The sequence below is a fragment of the Schistocerca nitens genome, chromosome 5 (assembly GCF_023898315.1).
Source record: "Schistocerca nitens isolate TAMUIC-IGC-003100 chromosome 5, iqSchNite1.1, whole genome shotgun sequence".
NCBI classification, from domain to species: Eukaryota; Metazoa; Arthropoda; class Insecta; order Orthoptera; family Acrididae; genus Schistocerca; species Schistocerca nitens.
The window spans coordinates 416,445,147-416,468,854 of NC_064618.1; the positions used below are offsets into that span (position 1 = coordinate 416,445,147).

Genomic DNA, 23,708 nt, shown 5'->3' on the forward strand with positions numbered 1-23,708 from the left:
TGGTCTCTAATGTCCAACACCTAGTCTGACGGCTGTTCTATCGGTCTCCACTTCTATTTCTTGCAAAATCCCGGACTGTCCTGCGTTGAGTTTCCACAAGCTCAGGCGCTGGATTCCAGAACCAGTCTCAGGTAGCACCTGAAGAAGACAGCGAGGCACGCTGTTGAAATATCGTGCAAGAACGACGCGAATATCCGGCTGGATTCTCGAATAGCCAAGATGTCAACAGATCGCCGGGAAAGCATGAAGAATTACACGACATGTGTTTCATTATAATTCTCGTCCGTAACCATCGTCTCAATCGGAACTGAGAGGCGAGTTCAGACGGTCATACGCTCATCGAATGTGTGATATCGGAAGTAAACTGATTGGTGCCGATGGCACAATAGCCGTTGTAAACGCGGTTGTCGTCCTGTCAATCGAAACGCCGCCTGTTGTTTCGCGGTGTACCTGCTCCGGACTGTACCGGGAGAGCAGAGTGCGACGGTAATTGAGCCGGCCGGACGTTTACGTGTGCTGTGTCTGGGCAGCGCAGATTGCGTCCGAGGGACTTCCCGTCACGCCGCCCCGTTATGAGTGCGGTCTGCCAGTGGGCGGCACCCGGCCACGCAAGTCGCTGCCGCCGACGCCGACGCCGACGCCGCTGTCACCGGCTCCGCAGTTACCTGCAGTCCGGCTCGTGCTTCGAATACCTGATATTTCAACGTCTCTGTCTCTGCCACCGCTCCGTCAGCGTCATTACTTTCCAGCTCGTGATGGAGGCCGAGCAAAGAACACGAAAGCGAGTAAACTATACGCGTCAGTTTATTTCACTCAAGGGTAAAGCACTGCTCATAAGAGCGGCGTACACGCCGTCGGTATCTGCGTTATTAGAGACAGAGCTTAGTCACATCGGACACAATTAAAAAAAAAAAAGGTTCAAATGGCTCTGAGCACTATGGAACTTAACTTCTGAGGTCATCAACCCCTCTAACTTAGAACTACTTAAACCTAACTAACCTAAGGACATCACACACACCCATGCCCGAGGCATGATTCGAACGTGCGACAGTAGCGGTCGCTCGGCTGCAGACTGTAGCGCCTAGAACCACACGGCCACTCCGGCCGGCCCTGTGCAACACAGTGTATGCTCCTCTGGCTGTTAATAACGTACCAACATTTCACATCTGTGGCAACGACCTTGCCGCAGTGGATACATCGGTTCCCGTGAGAACACCGAAGTTAAGCGCTGTCGGGCGTGGCCGGCACTTGGATGGGTGGCCATCCGGGCCCCCATGCGCTGTTGCCATTTTTCGGGGTGCACTCAGCCTCGTGATACCAATTGAGAAGCTACTCGACCGAACAGTAGCGGCTCCGGTCAAAGAAAACCATCATGACGACCGGGAGAGCGGTGTGCTGACCACACGCCCCTCCTATCCACATCCTCACCTGAGGATAACACGGCGGTCGGATGGTCCCGGTGGGTCACTTGTGGCCTGATGACGGAGTGCTATTTCACATCTGCAATGGCTTATCTCAGACTTACATTAAGCTGTGATCTTGCAATGTTAATCACTTAATCACCTAGGTAAATGTATTCCCAAAATTTCATTAGTCTACATTAATTATTTTTCGCTGTTGCCATTTTTACCGACAGTGTAGTTATACAATCCGTCATTTGCTGCGACAGGTAACAGCGAAGTGTTGTGCGAAGTTAAAGATTTTTGAGAGCTCAGATTCCACTTCGAAATTTTTTTTTCATTCTTCCTTTTTTCGGTTTTGACTAGTATCAGTACGTGTGAGAAAGGCCTCGTTGCATTGTTGGCCGAATGCACGCCCCTAGATTGCAGCGACATCTACATCATAGATTGGAGAAAAGACTATTCACCTATAATGTCACAAGTGCTGTAGTATTTAAAACAGCTTTTTCATTTCCTAGGCGGTCATATTGAGTGTCGCATGGCCCATGAGTGTGGGAAAGTGCAGGCAGGGGAAAGAGGAAGTAGCATGAGGTCAGTCCCGAACCAAAGTTACTAAAGGGAAGTTCAAATATCAAATTGTGTCCAAAAGCCTCATAGCCTTCGTATTACTGATGTCTCCTTAGCACATTTTTCTCCTGCTTCAAGAGAACCAGAGTACGATTCTCCTCTGCTTGAAAAACAAATATAGACCATAGTATTGGAATAGGTGGACAGAAAATATCTGGAAATCTTGGGGAGAGCAAAAAGCACCTGCAGAAACACGTTCATTAATGACGGAAATAAATCCACATATCTTCCTCCTGTAAAAGCACACTTACATATCTGTGGAGCGCACGTCGATGTATCAGTTGAGCTTTTCCATTCTAGGAGTCGATCTGGGACAAGTGATCATACAACGTATGACAGAACTTATAGATTTCACGACTTTTTCACGCCTCGTTTAGTAATCAATATAAACATATGACTAGTATGACGGAACTTATAGATTTCACGACTTTTTCACGCCTCATTTAGTAATCAATATAAACATATGACTATTTTCAATAGAAAGTTTTTACCAGTGTCTTCATTTAGCTACATGCTACTGCACTTACTAAGAAAGTAAAACTGACATGATTTACATTATCTTGGCATCACCAGGCTGTAGGAAATCCATACACCTCTGTGTCATGTATTAAATATATTGCACGTATCATTCGAAGTATAAACACATTAGCAAGGTGTACAAAAACTAGTCATGAAGGTTTATCTGTACTTCCAGAAACAGTTCCTATAGTTGGTAAATATTCTCACTTTTCTCAGAACGTTGATGTAATTTATGGAATAACGTTCGCTGTTAACAAAATGTTGCCTCGGTGAATATATAATTTTTTCATTGTTACCTCGGTGTTTCATAACAGATACACTTCTTCAATTACACTGCATAGTGAAAGCTCGGCTATATGCAGCGCTGCATTTGAGTCCATTTCGTGGCTGGTTCTAGACCCTTCCCTGGTGCTGGCCAAAGACGGTCTGATGCACTTAGAGCGTAACTTGCTAAATCAATTATTCCCGTGAATGCTGCAATGTACTCGGCTCATTTACAGCTCTATCCCCACCCCCTTTTCCATCTCTCCCGTTCTCTTTATGTAAAACCTGGTAAGATCCATATTGATGCTGCTGCTATTACATATTGCAAAGCGTGGAAGAGCGGATAATCTACACTAAACGTTGACATATTCCGTAAAATAAAAAAATTCTATCTGTTATGTGTCTAAAATTCACTTCTACTGATTGAAAACCAACTTGTAAACGTTGGAATTAGGTTTGGGGAATCCGATAGTTTCGTAGTATGAGCACTGTTGGAAGTACTGAGATTACGCAACCTTGGTCTTGCGGATTAATTTTCTCTTTTGTAAGTCTGAACAGTTTAATTCATATGGAATAGTCATTTTTAGAAAAGCAAAAGAAAATTACGTTTTTGGCTTTTAAAAAGGATTATGAGCTCTGAAAAGAGGATAAACGATGGCAATATCGTAGTGTTAGTTGTTAGGAACAACATACTCGTATCTCTCGGTAGGGAACAGAGAAACATTAGAACGGTTCAGAACCTTTGCTTTTGAGCCTCTCTCATCAGAAAGTAAGATGATAACTGTCACAATTATCTTCTGTCTAGATAACAACCAACGCGAAATTGCCGCGCGTGGTAGCCGCGCGGTCTGAGGTGCCTTGAAACGGTCTGCGCGGCTGCTCCGTCGGAGGTTCGAGTCCTCCCTCGGGCATGGGTTTGTGTGTTGTCCTTAGCGTAAGATAGTTTAAGTTAAGTGGTGTGTATGCTTAGTGACGGATGATCTCAGCAGTTTGGTCCCATAGGACTTACCACAAATATCCAAATTTTCCAAAGCGAAATTATAAATGATGAAACAATGTTCAGTAGAGGAAATGTCGAACTGTGTCAATAGTAAGCAAAGAAGAATATTCATTTACTTTCTGTCCCGGTTGCTGCCTGCACGCAGCTCCAGTTGCTCAAATTGTTAAAAATAAGAACAAAAATTACAGAATGCCTCAGAAGCTCACCACTTTTAGTTTGTTGCCGTATAAAGGAAAGTGTCTTACTCTAAGTTATTTATTAACGAGGACTCAAAAAGGATCGCATAGTGCATGAATGGAGAGTTTAGGATTCAAGTTTCTAAGAGACTTGTTTAACCCTTCAAACTTGTGCCACTCTTCGTAGATCATTGCCGACAAACGAATCCATTCACTTAACAGGTGTGCCAACTGAAATATGTGGGGCGGACAGCTAGGTGGCTTTATGGCTTTATTACTCCCGCTATCGGCCTGAAACGCAGTTTTCTTAATAGGCAATAGTCTTTCGAAACAGCAATAAAACGTGAAGTGTAACAGGAGCTACTACGTAACAGCCGATGCCGTTGTCTGTCACTACCGAACGTACGGCAACAAAAATAAAATGTGAAAGAAATATAGTCTTCACTTCATACCAGAGATTAGCAGCTGGTAGAAAACTCCACTGATGCAGTATCGTTCGCTTAATCACTACAAAGCAATCTGCAGTAATTAAGGACGCCGTCATAATATATGACTACACCGAAGTACAGACTGGGACATAGTCTCGAGCATCACCGAGTAATGGGGAAAAGAAAAGCAGGATGGTAAGATCTTCAAGTAGAGGTACAATGTTAGTTTCTCTGTTCAGTAACGCAATCAGTTATATCAACGAAGGTGATAGTTTTGTACGTATCTACATTAAACTGCCTTCCAACAAAATTGGTTCCTTTGGAGGATGTCATGTGACAGTACTCGAACAGTATTATCACAGAAGATTTGAAGTGACGTCTTCTTCCTCCTGCTTACAGCAAGCTGTTTCATACGATTCGAGAATAGTAACCATCAGAGAAGCGCTAAATGGCTGAGTTGTAATTGTTACAGATAGTGATTTCCGCCAATTTTGCTCACTGAGAGTCGTTCTCGTACCGCTGTTTGCAACAGATCTTTTATACACGTGTTGGTCCGATAGTCAGCCCACCACAATAGACATTGTGATTCTTAATAACAATTGTACCTTCAATACGTGGCATATTATTGAACAAACGTTCAGAGATGTCCAGGAATCTTGACAGTGGAGCTCATTACAGAGTATCTAGAGGCGGAACGAAGATGCCTATAAAACTTGAGTTAAATTTACCCTTTTCAGACTTTTCAGAATATATGCATGTATGATTTTGCACGAAGATAGTTCCCTACATTGCGATATTTTTATTTATTTTTTAAATTCTTGGACATAAACAGTCATCAGTTATGATCATAGTGGCGTTACTTAGCCAGCTCTACTTCTATTCCTTACTATTCAGCAACTACACCTGAATAACGTATAAATGTTTGATGTATATCATCTTCATCATCAGTAGCTGCTGCCAACTGAAATTCATTGCTGTATAAAGGCTTTCTCATCACTTCTCGGTTTCTCGCTATTTACATATATTGCTCCTACTGGTATCATTACTTTACCGCTGCTATTTACATATATTGCTCCTGCTGGTATCATTACTTTACCGCTGCTGGTTGTGCTGGTAGAAATTCTTCATTTGGATTTTCTAAACATAAAATTTAAGGAATGGATGAGGTTACTTTATTAATGTATTCCACATCAAGTATTCCTTGAAACTCACCGTTTACCTGAGTGAGGAAAGGTAATAGAATATTTGAGCTCGCCTCTTCTTACGTCTGCTCAGTTCCAGCGGTATCCTTGGAAAAGAGCCGCGTCCACATATTGTGTTACATTATCCCAGATAAACGGTGAGTTTCAGGAAGTACATGGAGCGGACCAAATTACTTAAGTAACCTGGACAATGCCTTAAATTTCATATTAAGAAAGTTATGACAAAGAATTTCTGGCAGCAACAGCAGAAATAGCAGGGATAAAATAATGGCACTAGATGTAGTAATTGTGACAGGACAACAGAAGTCCGAGACTTCGGATCCATTATTTAAAGTAAAATCTGAAGTAATGATAACAGATAGTGCATTTTTTATGTCATAGCCGAGATTTTATTAGGCCATCAAATGGTTCAAATGGCTCTAAGCACTATGGGACTTAACATCTGTGGTCATCAGTCCACGAGACTTAGATCTACTTAAATCTAACTAACCTAAGGACATTACACACATGCATGCCCGAGGCAGGATTCGAACCTGCGACCGTAGCAGCAGCACGGTTCCAGAGTGAAGTTCCTAGAACCGCTCGGCCACAGCGGCCGGCTATTAGGCCATCAGCTGAGTCTTTTCTTACCCCTAGGAAGCCAGCAAAGAACCTCTTTAGTCCATGCACCATACCATTCACTCGCAAAGTCACATGCATTTCCATGTACATTTCAGTTTCATTAGAATAATATCTACATTTCGCATACCAATCTGTTCCAACGATTTTTTTTTTTGCTTTCCTTTCTGCTCTGGCAATTACCAACAGGAAGTTTCAAAGGTAATAGAGAGGTACTGTTGGAAAATGAGCTGTGAGGGCGGTTCGAGAGCCGTCCTTTGACAGCTCAGTCGATAGAGCACTTGCTCGCGAAAGACGAAAGTCTTAGGTTCGAGTCCCAGTCCGAGACAATCACTCCTCTAAAGTGCGAAAATTCTTTCAGGCTGCCGACACGGATATCGCAATCCACTTGAACGGTATTCACATACAAATTTTAAGTTTCACTTGCAGAAGTCAAAACTAGTAGAACATAGCCCTAACCATCTTAGACTTTACTTTTCACACACGCCGGATACTTAGTATTGAAAACTCCACGTATTTTACCGAAAGCTATGCATTTTTTGTGCTTTTCGCCTTTTCTGAAACACGCTAAGGTGAGGTGCAGGCCTCCAGCCGTGCGCTACCGGCCGTACGTTAACCCCTTCAGACGCGAGGAAAACCCAGCAGCCGATGAGACGATCACGTTTCAGGCGCTGGCGCTCTCGTTTTTCCCGTTCGGAATCCTTCCCCCCCGCGCTCGTTAGAGGAGCAGCCGTGGAGAACGCTTGCCCTGCAGCCTGCGGCGGAGACCTTCCTCGCCGCGTCACTGTCTCAGCCGCGCCCTGGGGCTTTGTGCCGCGCCCGAGGGTTCCGAGGAATACGGCCAACAAGACCGTGAGTGATTCCTCCTGTAAAGCAACCTCGATAGACGTGGAACTCTCCCCCCATTAGCCCGTGAACAGCCACTGAACAGCGTGCATTCGAAGCAACTGGTCACGAAGTTACCAGAACACTTAGTTCGAGACTCTTGTTACACTCGCCGTACGACACAATACTTCGAGTTCCAGCCTCTGGCATTACAAATTCCGCTCAGGCCTATGGCATGATCTTCAATTTCTCCACTCGTACTGACCAGTAGGCAGTTAGCCTAAGTGTGAATATTAGTCTTCCTCGCGCAATAATTTTTGTTTTTGCAACTTAACAGCAACGCATAAATGCATATTTCATCCTCACTCGTCATTTCTGTTACACTACAGTTGGCTACCCAACATGGTACCATGAAGCGTGGCAATTTTATCCACAGCAATATGATCCCGCAGGTAAATCATTTGTTGTTTTCAGTCAAATGATTAGTTATTATTCCCTATAGTGTGACTAGCTTTTAGTGTACACTCCAGCATGAAAGATTTTTTCTAGTAGCACCAGTTATAACAGTTGCATGAACTTGTTTGTGCTCGTAAGTGGCTAACATCCATGGATGTTTACAAAACATACAAAATAACAATTAAATATATTATACCACTCTATAGTTTTATTGAAAGTACCGAGCTAGATGGTGCAGTGATTAGCACACTGCGCTCGCATTCTTGTGAATGACCGTTCACATCCTCGACCGGCCATCCAGGTGATTTCCCTAAATCGCTCCAGGCAATGCCCGGATGGTTCCTCTGAAAGGGCACGATCGATTTCCTTCCGCACCCTTGAACCATTCCCAGCTTGTGGTCTGTCTGTAATGACCTCAAAGTTGACGAGCCGTTGAAACCTTAATCTTACTTCCTTCCTTCCTTGTTGAAAGCGGCTCATCGCCGCTAAGAATTAGCAATCATGGGCCGGCCGCGGTGGCCGAGCGATTCTAGGCGATTTAGTCCGCAACTGCACGATTGCTACCGTCGCAGGTTCGAATCCTGCTTCGGGCATGGATGTGTGTGCTGTCCTTAGGTCAGTTAGGTTTAAGTAGTTCTAAGTTCTAGGGGACTGATGACCTCAGGTGTTAAGTCCCATAGTGCTCAGAGCCATTTGAAACATTTTTTGGAACAGCGATTTTGGATTTCACAACCACTGTAACCTGAAACAATGAATTTCAATGAAACAAACATGATTCTCAAAACTATCTAGAGAGCATAGCTGGTGTTGCCCCCAGTCATTTAGACCTTACTTCAGCAGTTTCTCCTATTTTTATGTTGAGAGATGCTAGTAACGCAAGGCATTATTCAGCACCACCATAAACCCCAAATTGGTCCTACATGCTCTCACGCTGTCAGGTATTTCATATGTATGACTAATCGTATCTTCGTCGCTGTTATTCGCCATGAGTACACATACAATTAGGAAAGTAAGAAAAAGTTTGGTCTAAACATAAACTGATAACTAAACACACATGAACTCAATTTGCCGACTTTTTCAGTAAGGTTGACGACCATGTGGAGTTATCGCGGTGACTCATTCTGGACTAACGTCGATGACTTATTGTCGCATCATAAAAGTTTAGTCATAATAGAAACGCTATTATGAGCAGGAAGCAAAAAATGTAATGCAAGTAAGATTGAAATGTATATGATATTTTTGTGCCGAGTTTGAGAAATTCCTGCATAATGTAGTAAGAACTTCAGGAGTAAAATATGTTGCGTCAAGTATATATAACCTTAGAAATCGAAAAATTAATGTTTAAACAAATTTATGGACATACTCTGCGCAAAAGCAGAAACTACAGCACGCAAATACTACGTGGAAAAGTGTGAGTATGTTAGGATGGCCATCGGGCATTCGAGGTCAAGGATTATTCTCTCCGTTAACAGCAGGTTGAAGCATCTCGACGCTTTCTGTCTATTGATGGGAACCGAGCATTTTTGGTGAAAGCGCCTTTGAATTTGCGAAAGCTCACAACGAACTGTACTTAACGAGAGTGGAAAGGCGTCCGCATGATGGCACAGTCACGCTATGTGCTGTTGGAGCCACCGCCCTCTAATGAAGGCTTTGTGTGAACCGAGGAAAGGAAAATCCTAGGGCGCAGCCCCACGGACGGAGAAAAGCCCGCTAGTCCTCCAACTACAACTTGTCATCAGCACCAGTAGGATTTTTGTTCACGAAATGATTTTTTACAACTTAGCAGAGCTGCCCTTTTCATCACTCTGCTGACTGTTCTACGGTATCGAGATGATAAAATATTAGCTCGACAAGTTAAATATTCAATAATAATATGTAATCCAAGAGAAAAACAGTGATGTTTTGTGGTTTCCTGTTCGCCTGGAAATGTAATTACCTTTGTTGACTACATAACAATACGTAACACAAAAGAGTAAAATTAATGATAGCAAATATTGTTACACTTTTTAATCAACGGTAATGTGTACGTCTGGTGTCTTCAGAGTAGGGAGTAGGGAGACGAATTCAAATCTGACAGATTTGCGTCAACACTTTCAGCAAAGTACTGTGTGAAACATATTAAATTTTAAACAAATTGTGGAAACTAGAATTGTGGCGCTTAACAAGACGGTGATCTTGTAGATCTTATATCTACGAAATATGCTAAGGAAATATTAATTGGCGATATTAGAAAGATAACGTGTAGTTTCTGTTTATTATTGTTCAAACTTTATCTTAAACACTAAATAAATCGTTTATTCTCAAATGAGCAGCGTTACTTGCATGTTTCATATCTCTATACAGCTGTAAACTTGTTCTCGATACATATCCTGATGGCTTAAGAACTGAAAAATTTTTGTCTGATAGATTTCCTCTTATACATATTGTTAGGAACTATTTACCCATCCGTTAAATAGTGTAAGTGAGGGCTTCTACCTCTTAAACCGAAGTCAGTTTCCAGAAGATGATTAGCTTACTTTTCTGTAGCTCTTGTTGACTTTTGACATACCTGAGAATACTGTAAATCATCTGTCTCTCTTTTTTTTTAAGTAGGTTCTCCAAATAGGAATAAATTGAAAACATCGTCTAAGATAAAGGAGTGTAAGTTTTGTGGAAGTCGTCGAAAAAAACGTTTTGAATCAGTGGAGGAAGGAAGATTAGAATTCAACGTTCCGTCGATGTTAATGTCATTATAGTCAGGATATCACCCATCCGCAGAAAGACGGATAAAACAGAGGCAATGAACAGCTTGCGGAACCTTTCTGACATTCGCGTGCAATGATTTGGGAAAACCACTGGCCATATCAAACAGAAAGACTAACGGAGACTTGAATCCCGCTCCTCTTTAACACATACAGTGATTTAAATATTGTTCGAGCAAACTTGCTCAGTGGTCTCAAGACTCTGCTTCTGACGTCTGCCAAGGAAAGGCTGAGGGGGCATTAACTGAATAATTCGAGGATATTTCCATGTTTTCTCAACGAAGTGCTTTCTTAGACAACATAGCACAGTGCTTAGTTACTCTATGCGTTCCGAAAAAAAAAAAGTTTCCAACGGGAATTCGTGACAAATTCGAAACCATTTTTTTTTAACTTTCTGTGTGTGCCTTATTGAGGAACAAAAGCTCCCTGCGATTTTTTTCTTTTTTTCAGCCGACGGTTTGCCGATTACTAGTGAAGTAGGGACATAGGCCGGCAGGGACGGTGTCGAGTTCGGGGTTCTTCTCATTTAACAGCGTGACTTAGAGTTTCAGGACGCCCCCGGACCTCGCTAAGGTTTCACAGCTGGACCACGAATCCCCCCTCGTGATGTCGGACACGTGATTAGGCTGTCTGGGACGGCACAGGAATGCGCCGGCTCGCAGTCACACAGGGAACAAGGTGTTTCGGAAACGCCTTCCCGCTACCCGCCTCACTCCTTTGTCTCAGGCGCACAAAACAGCTATCCTGAGCCTGTCGCAGGTGGATACGACCGCGCTTACAACCGACCGTAACACGTAAATGCCCTTTCGCAGACAAAACCTTGCGTATCAAGAACAACTTCTCTTTAAACAAGCACATGCGCTGGATTTCGCATTTCGTCCCAGGCTAAGGCCATTGCGCAACAAGAGTGGCGCATTGTCAGAAGAGATTACATGTTCCAGGCTTCATGAAGCGACAGTTCTGCTGCGGTACGGGTAACAGCCGCACCGCAGTGTGCTAGTGAAATGGCGAGGCAACTGGAAACGTACTCCAATGTTGAAGCACGCATGGGACGTTACAATTATTGTGAACAAAACATCTAAATTGCACTCATATTCACCGTCAAATTTTGGCAGTATATGTACCAAATGCAGTGGCGCGTCAAGTCGTTGCGAAATACTGCCCACAATTTGGTCAAGATCGCAAAGATGTGAGAGACGCTGATCGGTAAGGAACGAAGATCTTGCACCATGTGATTTCCATCTTTTCGGCAATACACGCTGAAAGGACATCTAGGGGAAAGAGATGTTCCAACGATGAGTTCACACAACGGTTCTCGAATGGCTCCGTAAACAAGAAGCGGATTTCTATCGTCGAGGAATTCGATGCTTTTATTTTTATGTTTCAACCGCTGTTTCCAGAGACTTGGTGACTGTTGAGAAACAGTGTCGCGTATTTGTGACATATTCAAATGTAGAACAGCATTAAAAAAAAGGTACATGATCTGTAATAATAATGTGTAACTTAAGTTTTGAAATCCCCTTACAACAAAAGCTTGTTCAAGCGTGCCACGTGTTCTGTTCGCTTCTGAAGCATCTGTGTACTTCGATTCGTACATGTGACAGATGCGCAACCCTTCCGCAAATTGTTGCAGATTTCAGTGATGGGCCATTAACAAATGTCAGCGTGCGTACCATTCAACGAAACATCACTGATATGGGCTCTCGGAGCCGAAGCCTTCTCGTGTAACCTTGATAACTGCACAACACAAAGCATTACGCCTCGTCTGTGCCCGTCAACACCGACATTGGACTGTTGATGACTGGAAACATGTTGCCTGGTCGGACGAGTCTCATTTCAAATTGTATCGAACAGATGGTCGTGAACGGGTATGGACCCTCAATGTCAATAGGGGACTGTTGAAGCTGGTGGAGGCTCTGTAATGGTGTGGGGCGTGTGCAGTTGGTGCGGTATGGGATCCCTGATGTGGGACACTTGTTACGTCTAGATACGACTCTGGCAGGTAACACGTACGTAAGTATCCTGTCCGAGCCCCTGTATCCTTTCATGTCCATTGTGCACTCCGACGGACTTGGGAAATTCCAGCAGGACAATGCAACATGCCACACGTCCAGAATTGCTACAGAGTGGCTCCAGGAACACCCTTTTAGTTTAAACACTTCCGCTGGCCACCAAACTTCCCAGACATGAACATTATAGAACGTATCTGGGATGTCTTGCAACGCGCTGTTCAGAAGAGATCACCACCTCCTCGTATTCTTACGGACTTATGGACAGTCCTGCAGGATGCGTGGTGTCAATTCCTTCCAGTACTACATCATACATTAGTCGAATCCATTCCACGTCATGTTTCGGCACTTATGCGTGCTCGCGGGTGGCTACACAATATTAGACAAGTGTACCAGTTTCTGTGGCTTTTCGGTGTAAGATGATGCAGAGAGAATAACTTTTCAGCTGCCTAGTCCCCGGAAGCTATTCCCATTATGGTACGTAACGTGCACTGTTCCCATATTTTAGAAGCCCTGTACGTAACGCACCGGTGCCGTACTGCATCCTCTTTCCTTTGATTTACACTCGCGCGCAGCTTTGATTCAATAGTCTGCGAGGCGGCTCAGCACGGTTCGGTCCCCAGCTGGTGGAGCCGCCAGCTGCGCACAGAGAACGCCCGCGGTCCCCGACCGCCCACAACGCCGGCCGTAATTAAAACTGCCCATCCTGGCATTACGGCACTTGCCGGCGCCCGCACTCCCGCGCACAGATTACCTCCGGCGACTTTGCCCATTAATTAGTTCTCAATGTCCGACCGGCGACTTTTTACTGGTCCTTTTACGTCTTCCACGGAGCGGTCGCCAATGAAATTTGAGAGCGCTTAATTTAGTTGACGGATCGTATAGAGCCGATGACCGGCCTGGTGGAACACCTGACCAATTCTCGACGACGGTTTAACGACCCACGGGCAACGCTGGGGACTAGGTAGCTCTCCAGAAGATTATTCGTATCATTACTGCTTATACAAATCCTCAGCGACATTTCACGTGGTTTCAGTATCTGTATTGAAGAGCCTATATCCCTAACATGTCACTGGACACTCATTCATAGAGTCATGGGTGTTTCTGAAATTATGCGTAGATATATATGTAGCAGTGACGCAGCTCGGTATATCGGCTGAACAGATGTGATTCATTCTTATTAATGAGTTTGTAGACGGCTAATTAGCACCGTACGGCAAATTCTCTGAGAGTTGCCACAAGCAAACGCAAACAAATAGTTTTGTTTGCTGTAAAGTAACTTCTGCTGCAGCCATTCAAGATACTGCTTTATTTTCCGTACGATGCGAGTTATTGCAGTTAACTATAGTAGTACTTCTTTAGATATTTATTTATTGTGTTTTTGTTCGGACCGTAGCTTCAAAAAGGAACTAGGTCGTTAGCTTCATCTCAACTCGCAAGATGAAGCAAAAATATTGTTTATGGTGCTGTGTAATTAAGCGAGAATTACCTTGATTGAAACTCAAAATCAGGACGACCGGGAGTTTTACAAATGCACTGCATTGCACAATATTTCGGCTGGCGTCGATGTTTGGGATTTTAATTCCAGTTTTAGATGTGTAAGATTAATATGCAATCACTGCAACGTAATCGTTACAGCTGTTCTAGAATTACCTACAACAAAATACACAGGACGTAATTCTATATCATAAAGTACGGTTATTACTGTTTTCCAGATGCTGCTTTAGTACGATAGAGATTAACTAACATGAAATTTACAGGCGACAAACACACAGATTCGTATTGTTCTGCTATTGGACAAATTTGTTTGTAAAGAGACTTTTGTAAAGAGACTATGTCAAACTAAACCATCTATCCAAATGAGTGTAAATAAATAAAACAAGAGACTGACTGTTTCGTATCTAGACGTCTGCTACTTCAACAATAACAAATACCGAGACGCTGCACATTTACGATCTTGAAAAAATAATCCATCCGAAAGATTATTTTAAAATTTAAGTAGAAGACGTCATATATTAGTACATGGTGAGACATGAGGAAATGTACATACTTCGTGGGGTGACAATATTAGTGATACTGAACAAAAAACGTCATATAAGCATATGTCTTGTTCTTAACAGCTTCCGAATAAACTAACGAAAACAATGGGGAACAGGACAAATTCAGGTGATGTTAAATAAAACATTGTGATCTAATGTTTCGTTTAACTGCGTACATTTCCTCACATAAGATGTTCAAAAAGTCCACCTTCAATTTCAATGCATTTTGCAGCTGTTGTAGACAGCTGCTGTGTTGCTGATCTGAGCTCATTATTGGGATCCTCTACTCAATCACACGAGTGTAAAAGACGAGCGCCTTACCATGTGCAAGTGAAGTGCTCAATGGAATTGTTGGTAAAAACAACACTACTTAGCCTAATGTTGCTTTGGTTGTATTTGCATGTGGGCAGTGGTGAAGGACGCCCGTGATTTTCAAACAGCAACACAAAAGCTCAGCGGTTTCTGAAAGAAGGGTTGTGTGGTAGTATTCATAGCGCACGACTCGACTTCACACTTCGCGCCTTCTTAGTGTGTTAAGTGTCGCCGTTGTCAATTTGTCCTCCTTCAAGACGTGCAAACAAACATTTTGATTTAAAAGGGGAGGTAATTGCCACCGTCCATCAAATAGGATAATGACCTTTTTTTTTCTTTTCTGATGTAAGAGATGCAGCATAGAGTTTCAGGCATCAGAAGAGGAGAGTATAATTAAAGAAATTGCTTAATGGTATAATGACCCTCGAGGAGAACGCTCTACGAATGTCAGACATATAAAAAAACCAGAAACCTGGTTTCCTCGATGCAGTTGCTGCTATCTTTTTGACCCACCGCTCTCTAATTACAGCTTTCTTTCTGTTTCTCCGCGTCAGTTGGATTTTAAAGCACACGCGTTAATAATTTAGTTTTGCTCCCAGCGAGTTCGCTGTTTTACGTGTTTTCTGTGCCGCCAAACACCTGACACACAAGCCACTAAAGCTCATCGCTTTACGTTAATTTTAGCTCTTTAGCAAAAATAAAAATTTGGTGGAGTTTTCCGCATGAGTCTTGGTACATCTCGCTCTCTCATTACTACCTGTACATGCTATTTCTTCCGTAAGAAAACTTCCCAAAAATTTATGGTGCATGAAAACAGCGCAAGATCACGCCGATTTTACTGTCTTTGGTTTCTACCATTACTTGGAAACGATAAACTGACCACGATTCTCTTCAGTTATCGATTAATGACCACATGTGTTCATGAGCTTACTCTAAAGCCCCAGGTTCAATCCTGACCAGCTGATGTTCGTACCAGTCTTCGCAGTGACGATTACTTCAATTTCACCCATACATAACAAGAAGTACGCAATAATTTACCCGTCGCCCCTATTCCATGTAATCCCATACGCATTCAATGTCTCGGTACCGCAACTTTTTAATAGCTAGATTCAAATTTAATTGCCGCCGCTTCCGTCAACCTCTTCATAGGATGCACATTGTAGAGACCACCTTTCTGATATCGTGGAGAACAAGAGGACACAGATCTTTGTTTCTTTCGGAGCCCCAGACTACTGCAATCCTTTTATAAAGACTTGTAAATTTGGTCATTTGTTGCCAACCTGCATGATGGCTTTGTTGGCATGCGGAACAGAGATCCACTCTTGCGCAGGTATACGCATCTAATACCAGAATGCTACAAAAGACTGCACAAAACTGTTCTAAAACATTCGAATTTACACACACACACACACACACACACACACACACACACACACACACACACACACGTCTGTATATATACCGGGTGATCAAAAAGTCAGTATAAATTTGAAAACTGAATAAATCACGGAATAATGTAGATAGAGAGGTACAAATTGACACACATGCTTGGAATGACATGGGGTTTTATTAGAACCAAAAAAATACAAACGTTCAAAAAATGTCCGACAGATGGCGCTTCATCTGATCGGAATAACAATAATTAGCATAACAAAGTAAGACAAAGCAAAGATGATGTTCTTTACAGGAAATGCTCAACATGTCCACCACCATTCCTCAACAATAGCTGTAGTCGAGGAATAATGTTGTGAACTGTAAAGCATTTCCGGAGTTATGGTGAGGCATTGGCGTCGTATGTTGTCTCTCAGCATCCCTAGAGATGTCGGTCGACCACGATACACTTGCGACTTCAGGTAACCCCAAAGCCAATAATCGCACGGACTGAGGTCTGGGGGCCAGAGAGGCCAAGCATGACGAAAGTGGCGGCTGAGCACACGATCATCACCAAGCGACGCGCGAAAGAGATCCTCCACGCGTCTAGCAATATGGGGTGGTTCCAATAAAACCCCATGTCATTCCAAGCATGTGTGTCAATTTTTACCTCTCTATCTACATTATTCCGTGGTTTATTAAGTTTTCAAATTTATACTGACTTTTTGATCACCCGTTATATATATATATATATATATATATATATATATATATATATATATATATATATATATATATATGTGTGTGTGTGTGTGTGTGTGTGTGTGTGAAACAATATACAGAGTGTTTCAAAAATGACCGGTATATTTGAAACGGCAATAAAAACTAAACGAGCAGCGATAGAAATACACCGTTTGTTGCAATATGCTTGGGACAACAGTACATTTTCAGGCAGACAAACTTTCGAAATTACAGTAGTTACAATTTTCAACAACAGATGGCGCTGCAAGTGATGTGAAAGATATAGAAGACAACGCAGTCTATGGGTGCGCCATTCTGTACGTCGTCTTTCTGCTGTAGACAACATGGTTTATTCCTTAGAACAGAGGATTTTTCTGGTGTTGGAATTCCACCGCCTAGAACACAGTGTTGTTGCAACAAGACGAAGTTTTCAACGGAGGTTTAATGTAACCAAAGGACCGAAAAGCGATACAATAAAGGATCTGTTTGAAAAATTTCAACGGACTGGGAACGTGACGGATGAACGTGCTGGAAAGGTAGGGCGACCGCGTACGGCAACCACAGAGGGCAACGCGCAGCTAGTGCAGCAGGTGACCCAACAGCGGCCTCGGGTTTCCGTTCGCCGTGTTGCAGCTGCGGTCCAAATGACGCCAACGTCCACGTACCGTCTCATGCGCCAGAGTTTACACCTCTATCCATACAAAATTCAAACGCGGCAACCCCTCAGCGCCGCTACCATTGCTGCACGAGAGACATTCTCTAACGATATAGAGCACAGGATTGATGACGGCGATATGCATGTGGGCAGAGTTGGTTTACTGACGAAGCTTATTTTTACCTGGACGGCTTCGTCAATAAACAGAACTGGCGCATATGGGGAACCGAAAAGCCCCATGTTGCAGTCCCATCGTCCCTGCATCCTCAAAAAGTACTGCTCTGGGCCGCCATTTCTTCCAAAGGAATCATTGGCCCATTTTTCAGATCCGAAACGATTACTGCATCACGCTATCTGGACATTCTTCGTGAATTTGTGGCGGTACAAACTGCCTTAGACGACACTGCGAACACCTCGTGGTTTATGCAAGATGGTGCCCGGCCACATCGCACGGCCGACGTCTTTAATTTCCTGAATGAATATTTCGATGATCGTGTGATTGCTTTGGGCTATCCGAAACATACAGGAGGCGGCGTGGATTGGCCTCCCTATTCGCCAGACATGAACCCCTGTGACTTCTTTCTGTGGGGACACTTGAAAGACCAGGTGCACCGCCAGAATCCAGAAACAATTGAACAGCTGAAGCAGTACATCTCATCTGCATGTGAAGCCATTCCGCCAGACACGTTGTCAAAGGTTTCGGGTAATTTCATTCAGAGACTACGCCATATTATTGCTACGCATGGTGGATATGTGGAAAATATCGTACTATAGAGTTTCCCAGAGCGCAGCGCCATCTGTTGTTGAAAATTGTAACTACTGTAATTTCGAAAGTTTGTCCGCCTGAAAATGTACTGTTGTCCCAAGCATATTGCAACAAACGGTGTATTTCTATCGCTGCTCGTTTAGTTTTTATTGCCGTTTCAAACATACCGGTCATTTTTGAAACACCCTGTATATGGTGAAAGCTAAAGGCCAATAAATAATAATAACACTACACATACGTATCGTCGTGTTATAATCTAGAATCTAGTGTAATTGGATACAACCCTCAGTTCTCGGGAATACCTTTTTGCTAAATATAAATATTTTATAGTGGCATTAGTGCAAAAACATGATACGCCATGACCTCTACAAATAACCACGTTTTCATCATGTGCAAAGCCGAGAAAGACGTTTGATGGTAAGAAAGTAATATTCCGTACACACCGTTCTGCAAATGATACAGCGAACCATGAAGAAATCAATATACCTGCTTCACTCTAAGCATTTCGAATTTCACGCCGTCATTAGCAAATAAATAATGTTATTAGGAGTACAGTAACATTTGATTTGCAGCAGTGTTCAACGTGTTTAGCAGCACGAAAGCGGCGGCAGTGAAGCTATATGTCGTCTTGACAGCCAGCAACTAGTTTATGGCAAACACAGAATTACTGTTCTTTAGAACATAACATCACGCAGAACAAAACGTATAAAGATTGTGTAATTAGTAATGGAGTAAGTTTTACGCTGTTAGACAATTCACTAATGCCATTTAGTACATCTGATGGCGCGATGCTACGAAACTTCTTTGTTATATTTTATACCGTATCCTAATGACAAAATTAGTAGTATGGGTATCTCTGGTAAGTTTTTTTCCGCGTTGTAAAGTAATCTAAAGCAGTGGAATATATATTTTTAGGAATTCATGTACAGGGTGCTAAAAAAGTATTCCATTTTTTTTTTTTTTGAGAGGTGGTAATGTGGACGAAAAGTAGGCCAAAAGCATATGCAGTAAAACAATAAACATGGGCTCTAAAATGCATGTCTTAAGGGCTATATGCACCTGTTCATCTTCACTACTGTGAAACATATCTCTTCTGCTGCAAACGCTTTACTGTTACGAAGTACCTACAGAATTCAGTAAGCGAGTGAGAACACTTCCGTTACTGAGAAACAGCAGAGATTCTAATCTAATCTGCTTGTTATTACATACGAGCTGTGCTTCCTAGACATCGCTAGAGGAGGTGCTCAATATAGTGCCCATTCATAGTAAGACCGGAAAAGACTGCGGATGGTACCCCGACCTCGGGATATTTCTCAGCATACAAGACGCGGGCTCGGAGGTTGCTTCATTTGCCAGCCAGAACAGAAAGTCACCTCTGTCATTTCCCAGTGTGGATAATATTCTTGCGTTACATGGGCAATTAAAAAGACAAAACTACAATGTCAAAGCATGTCAAAAACTTTATATAAATTGGTTTCATTAAAACTGATGTATGCACTACTTTTACTCGGATCTGTGATTTTGTTTACAGTAGAAACAATAAAGATTAAGGAACGGCAAACCTACGTTTCTAGCATTTGTAGACTTAGAGAAAGCTTTTGACAATGTTGACTGGGCCGGCCGCGGTGGTCTCGCGGTTCTAGGCGCGCAGTCCGGAACTGCGCGACTGCTACGGTCGCAGGTTCGAATCCTGCCTCGGGCATGGATGTGTGAGATGTCCTTAGGTTAGTTAGGTTTAAGTAGTTCTAAGTTCTAGGGGACTGATGACCACAGCTGTTAAGTCCCATAGTGCTCAGAGCCATTTGAACCATTTTTGAATGTTGACTGGAATACTCTCTTTCAAATTCTAAAGGTGGCAGGGGTAAAATACAGGGAGCGAAAGGCTATTTACAATTTGTACAGCAACCAGATGGCACTTATAAGAATCGAGGGGCATGAAAGGGAAGCAGTGGTTGGGAAGGGAGTGAGACAGGGTTGTAGCCTCTCCCCGATGTTATTCAATCTGTACATTGAGCAAGCAGTAAAGGAAACAAAAGAAAAATTCGGAGTAGGTATAAAATCCATGGAGAAGAAATAAAAACTTTGAGGTTCACCGATGACATTGTAATTCTATCAGAGACAGCAAAGCACTTGGAAGAGCAGTTGAACGGAATGGACAGTGTCTTGGAAGGAGGATATAAGATGAACATCAACAGAAACAAAACGAGGATATTGGAATGTAGTCGAATTAAGTCGGGTATTGCTGAGGGAATTAGATTAGGAAATGAGGCACTTCAAGTAGTAAAGGAGTTTTGTTATTTGGGGAGCAAAATAACTGATGATGGTCGAAGTAGAGAAGATATAAAATGTAGACTGGCAATGGCAAGGAAAGCGTTTCTGAAGAAGAGAAATTTGTTAACGTCGAGTATAGATTTAAGTGTCAGGAAGTCGTTTCTGAAAGTATTTGTATGGAGTGTAGCCATGTACGGAAGTGAAACATGGTCGAAAAATAGTTTGGAAAAGAAGAGAATAGAAGCTTTCGAAATGTGGTGCTACAGAAGAATGCTGTAGATTAGATGGGTAGACCACATAACTAATGATGAAGTATTGAATAGAATTGGGGAGAAGAAGAGTATGTGGCAAAACTTGTCAAAAAAGAAGGGACCGGTTAGTAGGACATGTTCTGAGGCATCAAGGGATCACAAATTTAGCATTGGAGGGCAGCGTGGAGGGTAAAAATCGTAGAGGGAGACCAAGAGATGAATACACTAAGCAGATCCAGAAGGATGTGGGTTGCAGTAAGTACTGGGAGATGAAGAAGCCTGCACAGGATAGGGTAGCATGGAGAGCTGGATCAAACCAGTCTGAGGACTGAAGACCACAACAACAATAATAACAGATGTTTGCTGCATGCTGCATCCCTGGACAATAACAAAGAACTGTGTTATTACTGTTTATTGCACTCCGTGGAGTAGTTGGTTCGTAACAGAAAAGAATCTGCAGTAGAAGAGATGTACTTCACAGTAGTGAAATGAACAAGTGCATGTAGCTCTTGAGGTATTCATTTTAGAGCCCATGTTTAGTGGACTTTGTTTACTTGATTTGGTCCATACTAACAACCCTCAAAATATGGAATATTTTCGTGACACCTCTTATAAAGAGCTGGTAAATAAATTGACAGAACACATCTTGAGCAAAGCTGGAATTATACAATTACTGCTGGTAAACCAGTGCCAACAATTCATTTGGAGTGGTATCGTCAGTGAAAGCCCGCAGAGCAATGTTGTCTGTAGAGCCATCGCATTGCCCATTCTTCTTTCTTTTGAAAGTAAGTGTTGGGCAGAGTGCCGCAGGGATGTCAGCGGCGAACGACGCAGCGGGAGCCGCATTCTCCGGGTGGCCAGTGATCGCTCGTTCTGACATCACATCCTGTTTGCCGCAAGCCGCTGTGCGGGACGAAGCGGCGCGCGGTCACAGTGTGCTCAAACACGGCCGCGTTACCTTCTGTTCTGGCAGCAAGCGCGAAGGTACAAACCGTCAGCGCAGCTGGAATTTTGCAGCTGTATTAATACTGCAGTGCGTGAAGGGTGTGCTGTATGTTTTCCTGTACAAGCATTAATAGATGTTTCCCGTCGTTGACTACCGCGCAGGCGCGTAAAGGCGAGAATACAGACGTCTCTACTGCCCTGCATTAAATGCTACGTCACACTTATCGAATTCTGTGTGAATGCGTAGACATTATTTTGTTACCGTCTCGGAGTCTCGCAAGAGAGTATAGACGTTTTTAATCGGTGTGTATCAAGAGTAAGAGTCTTCCCAATTCTCACAAACATTATTACATTATCTAAGGAAAAGCGTGCTTAACTAGTGTGCTGCCGGCCGGGGTAGCCGAGCAGTTATAGGCGGTACAGTCTGGAACCGCGCGACCGCTACGGTCGCAGGTTCCACTCCTGCCTCGGGCATGGATGTATGTGATGTCCTTAGGTTAGTTAGATTTAAGTAGTTCTAAGTTCTAGGGGACTGATGACCTCAGCAGTTAAGTCCCATTGCGCTCAGAGCCATTTGAACCATTTGAACTAGAGTGCTCTGGAGTACAACTAGTCTTTGTAGACCATCACTGTGCAAGCGGGAATCAATTCTAACTTGTAGATGAAAGTAGTATTCCCACATACGACTTACTCTTACCATCTCGGATAACTGGTTCAAGCCGGCCAGTGTGGCCTGCGGTTCTAGGCGCTTCAGTCTGGAACCGCGTGACCGCTACGGTCGCAGGTTCGAATCCTGGCTGTATAATTCCATATTTTATTCCTTTCCAATTACTACCTGAAGTTAACACATCACATTTTATAAATGTGTCGTTGTTACTTATACACCTTTGCTTGTTTCGTATATACTTCACGAAGACAGCTTCAATGAAATTCTGTCGAGGATTTGGTAAGGATGCTGCGAACAGTCATGGACAATCAGTTTGTTACCGTATTAGCTCAAATTCGAGTACTATACAGAGCGTGTTTTTTTCTCCAAAAAGTATTCCATATCTTGAGAGGTGTTAGTATGGATCAAAACAAGGTACAAAGTCTAGTAACTATGGGCTCCACAATGCATACCTTAGGAGCTATCAGCACTTGTTGATGTTCGCTCTTCTGAAAGAATCTACTGTGCTGCAAGCTGTTTGCCATTACGAAAGTCCTACAGAATGCTGCGATCAAATGTGGACAAAGTCCTCTGTTATTGCCCATGGAAGCAGCAGGCAGTAAATATCCGCTAATTTTTGTTACAGTAAACCGTATTCACAGTTCTGTGTTAGTGCAGTGCAGACATTAGTCGTAATGCGGCCAGTTTTTGTTTTGATAACTTTGTGAAATGCTTTTACACCGCACTTTTGCCTTTGCATCTACCGGCATAATAGAAGCCTACTACTCATTTTCTTCACACTGTTTGTTAGTAGCGAGGAGCTTGCAGTGGCGAAGATGCTAATAGCTCTTAAGGTATGCATTTTAGCGCCTATGTATACTGGACATTTCTTTCTGTTCTGATCTCTCAAAATACGGAATACTTTTTTTAATAACTTGTATAAGGCAAATAGTGGACTATAATTCGTGGAAAGGCGTCTCATGAGCTGTATTGGACAAATTAACTCAAATGTCATGAATGAATTAACACTGCCGCGAAGACAAGCAGAGTATGCATTCTCAAAGAACCCTCGCGACATCAGAGCCTCTAAGACTTGTATTTCATTGCTAACGAGATGGAGAGATCAAAATAGGGGGACCTAAATCCGTGAGAGTACGAGGGGATGGAGATATCTTCTAAACAGCACATTGCAAGACATCCCAGATATGCTCAATAATGTTCATATCTGTGGAGTTTGGTGGCCAGCGAAAGTGTTTAATCTCAGAAGAGTGTGCCTGGAACCATTCTGTAAAAATTCTGGACTTTCGGGATGTCGCATTGTCCTGCTGGAATTGCCCGAGTCCGTCAGAATGCACAATGGACATGAACGGTTGCAGGTGATCAGACAGGATACTTACGTATGTGTCATCTGTCAGAGTCCTATCTAGACGTATCAGGGGTCCGTAT

At 43.0% G+C, this 23,708-nt stretch overlaps 1 protein-coding gene and 1 pseudogene across 1 annotated transcript in view; both read left to right on the forward strand.

The window, feature by feature from the left end:
* The window catches only part of LOC126259203 (protein jagged-1b), a 591,182-nt gene that overhangs the window by 91,632 nt on the left and 475,842 nt on the right, over positions 1–23,708 (forward strand). The window lies entirely within an intron of this gene.
* LOC126261415 (5S ribosomal RNA) lies at positions 1,171–1,288 on the forward strand (annotated as a pseudogene).